The following is a 6,971-nucleotide window of genomic DNA, read 5'->3' as shown; positions in this document are numbered from 1 at the left end:
CCTCCCCCCGGCCTCGGCTTAAACAGACCAGCCTTTCTCACAACCTTCACACAATGGTCTGAGTGTACCAAACCCAGTGGCGAGATTCAGAGTGTGTGTGAAACAGAAAGACATAAATGCAGATTTGGGTGTGCGTCTTGCAAACAAAACAAAGAAAGGCCTTTCACTTTTTCTGGCCTCTTTGAAATGCCTGGCATGATTTGGATGAGTCTTTTTCCCATTTTACATGGCCAACCTCACATTGTGAACCTTTGCTCCTCCTTGTCGTGCGGGTATTTCCATAAGAATAATCCCAATATTTCTGCGACACAGCAATACGATTAAATTGAGAGCAACTGGAGACTTTCTCTTGAGAAAAAGAGAATGTGTGTGTCTTCTAGAATAGACCTCATCAGTGTATGCCAAGATACCAAAGTTTGAACTAAAATACTTAGTATAGTCTCATGCTTCTCAGATATTTCTCCTGGAAAAGAAAAATACAGTAATCTTGTGTTTCTTAACATCACAGGCTTTTTTAAAATATCTTTTTGATCAAATTCTCCCATGACTAAATTTTCTAAACACATATCTATATCTACTGGTGCTTTATATCAACTGTTGTCTATTTTGTTTCTGTTTTGTTTCTTCAAAGTAATTTTCAGAGAAACATCTGAGACAAAGTAGTAGTTTACTTCTAATATAACTGAAATCTCTAATAAGAGTAATGAAATAGCAGCATCTGAACAATAAAGTGTTTTTCTCTGTCCAAAGATCTCATTTGTTTCTATTACAAATGTAGCTAGAGATTGAATAGAGAGCATATTGAGATGTCTCCTGCTTTTTCTGAGATAAAAACCAAGAGAGTCTGCAAACTGTGCTCAGATTTGCCAGTCTTCAAACGGAAAGTGAGAATTCAAACTGAAATATATCTCATAAATGATCTGAGCTATGCTATTCACATAAACATTACTGTCAATATCTCAGACTAAAGTAATACTTCCACTAATGGTACTTAATTACTTTTTGGGTGGACAAAAAAAGTCTAAACATTACATATGTCCCCTATTTGTCTACCTTGCAAATATATGAATTCATTTCACTCCAGTCATTTGCTGTGGCATCAAATATTTCAAGAAACCCCCACTGCGTTTGTTTGTTTGTTTTATAAGTCAGTCAGCACTTTGCTGTCGAAGTGGGCAGTTTTTGGCACAGTAAGCGGGCGGTCTACATGCCGACAGTCAAAAGTCGCCTACCACATTCTCTGGTACAATCTGAGCGAGTGTCCGCTCGGCTGGCACTTTGACGGGTCAACACAGTCTTATCTCTCTGAGGGGGGACGGGGCAGTAATGCAATGGCATCACCCACTGCAGCGAGCGCATGACTTTCATGCCGTGGGTACCAGTGGGAGGGGTGGGCATTGTTCTCTCATTCATCGAACAATAGCCAATTTTCAGATGCCCATCCGATCCCAAAGGAAGAGATCAGAACAGAGCTCGGACTGTGTTGCCGAATAGCTGAGCAAGCTCATGAGACTACATAATGTTGTAACAAAGAGCAGGGTGCTTCCTACCTCTTTTCCCTTTTGTCTCCTGCATTGCATTCATCCCCTCCACTTCGGCATTCCGTAATCCGGCTCAAAATGCAGCTTTCCGGGAGACAGTTTTGCACTGGGCTTCCATAATGAGAATGTTCTGTTTAATTTAGACTCATCCTATTGCATCTCTCTGTTTCTCTCTCTTTCTCTCTTTGACATGATAGAAATCCCCCTCCTCAATTTCCCACTTTTAGGAGTCTAATCCCTCAGACACACAGCATGTGTAGCATCCCGATCGTTACACAAACCTTTAAAACGGTTACTCTGTGTTTTGCACAGCCGGGGCTTCAGGCCCATTTAAAGAAAACAGGGAAATCAATATTTCTTATTAGGATTCCCTGCTGATGTGCCTGAGGCGCTCTGTTCTTTCTTCTTTTTCTTTCTAGTTTCTATTCTCCTTCTCGCTCACTTTTTTTCAAAGCTTTTCTCTTGAGCAAGTGAAGGAAATATGTATGTATTTTTGCATGATTTCTATCTTAATGCTTCCCAAATATTGACATGAAACTGGTTGTTCGTGGACTCCAGTGTTGTGTGTGCGCCAAAGCTATAAACGGACTGTGGATATACTGCCGTCAGTCTGCATTTGAAGCAATGGCGTGTGGTTGAATACAAATCTTCCATTTAAATACAAATCCGACTTGCTTCAGGTCCTTCCTCATTTTGATTCCCATCATGTTAAGTGTGCATAATTAAGTCCTGAAAGCCTTAAGGACTAGACAAAATCTACAGTCTACTCTTCCTGAATAAAATAAAATAAAATAAAATAAAAAATAAAATAAATAAAATAAAAATATGGTAACACTTTACAATAAGGTTTCATTTGTTAAAGGAACACTTCACCGTTTTTTGAAATAGGGCTTATTCACCGTCTTTCCTACATTTAGATAGGTGGGCAAACACATTTTTGTCTCAGTGCATGCATTGTTTTAGTTTGGCATCGCCGCCGATAGCTTAGCTTAGCATAATGAATGGAATCCTTTGTTGCCAGCTAGCATGTCATGAGTAAAAGTGATAAAAAAAATAAAATAAAAAAAACGAATTACTTCTTGTGGCCTGCGTATTCACAACGAGTACAAATAGCGATGCAGATTAACACTAGGCGATTTCCTAGGCAGATATTGACTTGGGACTATATTAGGGGGAAGCACAGGCGAAGCACTGCTACTTGGGCGCAGAGATATCACACAACACATGAAATCCCCCAACTTCCGTCAACATACCAGCGTGAATAGTAGCTGGCTATTTTTCCTACAGTAGACATAGTGAATGGCGATGAACATGGCGGATTTTGTGAGAGACGAGGAGGGTGACTTCTCAGACAGTCGAGATCCAGAACCATACCTCTATGAACCAGAGTTTTCAGAAGAGGAGCTGCTTGCTTTGGAAATAGAACGACAGGAGGAGGAGGTTGCGATCGCTCAACAGCCTGAGGACGTGAGGATGAGAGTCAACAGGAACTGGTGGTGAGTGTGATATCTCTGCGCCCAAGTAGCAGTGCTTCGCCTGCGCTTCACCCCAATATAGTCCCAAGTCAATATCTGCCTAGGAAATCGCCTAGTGTTAATCTGCATTGCTATTTGTACTCATTGGGAATACGCAGGCCACAAGAAGAAATTCTTTTCTTTTTTTTTTTTTATCGCTTTTACTCATGACATGCTAGCTGGCAACAAAGGATTCTATTCATTATGCTAAGCTAAGCTAGCGGTGGCGCTTCCAAACTAAAGCAATGCATGCACTGAGACAAAAATGCGTTTGCCCACCTATCGAAATGTAGGAAAGACGGTGAATAAACCCTATTTCAAAAAACGGTGGAGTGTTCCTTTAACATTAGTTAATGTATTAACTAACAATGAGCAATACATTTGTTACAGTATTTATTAATCTTTGTTAATGTTAGTTAATACAAATCCAGCTGTTTGTTCATGTTAGTTCACAGTGCATGAACTAATGTTAACAATGTATTAGTAAATGTTAAAATAAACATGAACTAAGATTAATAAATGCTGTAGAATTAATTCTTAGTTCATGTTAACTAAAGCAGTTAACTAATCTTAACTAATGAAACCTTATTGTAAAATGTTACCAATAAAATCAATTTCAAGCCAATTCAATATTTTAGAGCTGAGCAAAGCCAGTCTTATAGACATTTTAATGACTTTTCTAGTTTAAAAAAAATCCTGTTATCTGTTTTTCCTTGACCTTGCGCACTTGATAAATATACAGTTGTATTTATCGTTCTAACTCTATGAGAATAGAATCTCTTTTAGAATGATTTTTTTCCCAGCTGATGAAAGATAAAAACAATGGCAGCCAATCAGAATCAGGAACTCGAGCATTTAAAGTGGTAGGCGACACGACTGTAGTGTGCGCTTGAGTATCATCTGTTGGTGTGGATGCTAATATAGTTATCAGATGAGTTATCTTCATATGTATTGCTATTGTTGTGAACAGGGCATAACAAGTATTCTTATTCTTCTGTCATCATAGATTCCATGATAGCCTGCATAAGCCTGGACTTGGTAAAACGTGAGTTTAGGATGTTCCCAATAGTCTGGCAATATTTGTCCTTGTTTTTTCTTGACCTCAGAGAAAAACAAAGACAACAATACCTCAAGGTGTTCTGTGAGAGGCAGTGGGAGGAACGGCTGTATTCACACTAAGTACCTTTAAAGGGGAAGCAGTGGTGACAGAGCCAGTGTTCATGCCTGGGATAATTGGCCTGTTTCTTTTGTTTCCCCACAGGTCTCTCTCCATTCCCCCTTCTCTTTCTATTTACTTAGTAAAAGAAAACTGTTTACTGGCGACAGCGGTGGGGGCCAGTGGAACACGATTGGGGGGCTTTTCATTGTGATTGATTGAGAGGGCCATGGGAAAGGGCCATTGGGATAATGCGCAAGTTTCACGGTCGTCCGTTTCAGTGCCTGTTTTTAAGGCCACACTGATATAAAGGCCAGCCAGGAGTGGCTAGGTAAAGGCACTCATGGCTAATGCTTTGACAGAAGATGGAGCAATCACACATTATGACAAAACATCCACTGAGTCAATAATCACTGTTAATGTATTATTATTATAAAAATGTATGAAAATCATTTACTCACCCCACTCCATATATATATATTTTTACTTCCTTGGAACATAAAAGGAGTCCAAGCATCTGTTTACTATATAATGAGACCTGCAGCAAAAGGGGAATATTTTCAGTAAATAACACATAAAATTTCAGTCTGGTCTTCACTCAAAAGCTACCGTAATACTTCAGAAGGCTTAGAATATTGAGCATGTGTCGTATGGACAAAATTGATGGCCATTTATGGAGGTTGACTGTATAAATATTAACCCACCTTCACTGTTTAGTAGAAGATCAAAGTGGACATTCTGCCTAATAAAAAAGTAATGCAAGAGTCAGTACAAAATAAGAGTGTAATTTTCAAGTGATTTTTTTTTATAATTTGTAAAGTTTGAGGTTGTTAAGATTGTTTCAAGAAGTCTCTTATGCTCATCAAGGCTGCATTCATTTGATCAAAAATACACACTAGTATAGTGAAGTAATGTTACTGTTTTGTATTTTAATATATTATTCGATCAAGGCTACATTTTCAGCATCATTACTCCAGTCTTCAGTGTCACATGATGCTTCAGAAATCATTCTGATTTGTTGCTCAAGATACATTTCGTATTATTATCAATGTGGAAAAGTTTAACTTTTTCTTTTTTCTTCTTTTTTTTGGAAAGCATGATACTTTTTTTCAGGATGCTTTGATGTATAAAAAGTTAAAACCAACAGCATTTATTTGAAATAGAAATAATTTGTAACATTATCAATGTTTTACTGCCAGTTTTGATCGGTTGTATGTGTCCTTGCTTAATAAAAGTATTCATGTTAAAAAGTTTTCTGACCAAGCTTTTGAACGGCAGTGTAAACATATCTAAATCGACATACTATTTTATTTGACAATCATTAGCAAAGAGCTGTTTTAAATGTAAAATTAACATTCTATCTGGTCTAGTGTCAAATTATCATTAAAAAAATGCACGCCGCTCATCTGTCTGCAGTTCTACACTGAGGGCAATACAATAGATGGTAATTACTGATAGGCTCCCAGACCCCTGGGACAGAAGACACCTCGAGTCTCATTAGATCCCTCTTATCCTTCAGTTTCACTTCTCTACTTAATCCTTTCTTTCCTATCTTTACTCACCTCTGCTAAAGCAATTCTTTCAGTCCCCTCTTCATCTTTTAATCAATACGCTCATTCACAGTTTCTGATTTAACATGTTCAGAAGATGGAAGTATAACGCACAAGTCATATTGATAGTTCGAGTTCGTTTCTTCTGTTTGTTCCACGGGCGAAAGAAATAAGTTCATGAGTTTTTTTTTTTTTTTAAATAAAGTCCCATAGACCTTTTAAACACAGATTAACGTCTTTGATAGAGATGTTGTTTAGAATCAACAATCCAGTCCTTCACTTTATTGATGGTCCAACTCCACATCGTAAGAGACTGACAGGGCTGATTCAAGGCTGATTGATTATTGATCAGCGGTCAGGCTGATAGACAGATCAATGAACCCATTGCTCTGAAGACAAGGTCATCAGGGAGAAACAGAAGAGGGGGCTTACGTTTGAAACTGATCTCTGTTATCATTCCCGCTGCTTGCACCTCGAGACTGGTGTCTGATTGTTGTGAATCCTCCGGATTTGAGAGGCTTTGCATGAGCTTCACCCACATCAAGCTGAACCTGCTGCAGGAAAAGACCTAGGCCTTCCACTGAATTCACAGATGTGCCACTCAAGCCGAGAGGAAAGCTTGGCATCATGGGTTTGGTTTAAAGGTCAGCCATTGTTTTCCTCATTAAAAAGTATTACACATAGAGAAATGAAGAGAGCTCAGTGGCCTAGAAAACACTGTTTCATTCTGCACAAATTGGGCCACGGAGTTGAAATCACATGACCAGCCTTGTCTAGAAATTTGAATTATGAATTTCAAACTTAGTATATGGAAAAGTGCAACTGAACACGACTTGAAGACTTACAATTTGGAAACCCATAGGGGAAATCAGAGCTATCATTGTTGCAGTGATAGCATTGCACACTCTGCAATTATTTTCTCTTATTTAGACTTATTTGTTGACGACTGAATACTTGAACAGCTAACATTGCCATTTTGTTTCCTTTTACATCAAGTTCCAAATGTTGACCATTGTAACAACTTAAAGTCAGCATGAAATGTCCTTTATTCCCTATTGTGATGTTTATCCGAGTGTAGCGGCTTCTCGAACAAGAGCAAATTAAGGGGGCGGGGCTTTATTTTGTCCATGGAGAATTGACTGAATGGTTGTGGTTTGCTATTGGTGGATCTCATGTGAGTGACAGGTTGCCCCGCCCTCGCACCAGTAAA

This window comes from Squalius cephalus (assembly GCF_949319135.1).
Source record: "Squalius cephalus genome assembly, chromosome: 21".
NCBI classification, from domain to species: domain Eukaryota; kingdom Metazoa; phylum Chordata; class Actinopteri; order Cypriniformes; family Leuciscidae; genus Squalius; species Squalius cephalus.
The sequence above is the reverse complement of the archived record's forward strand: the minus strand, read 5'-3'. Positions refer to the sequence as shown.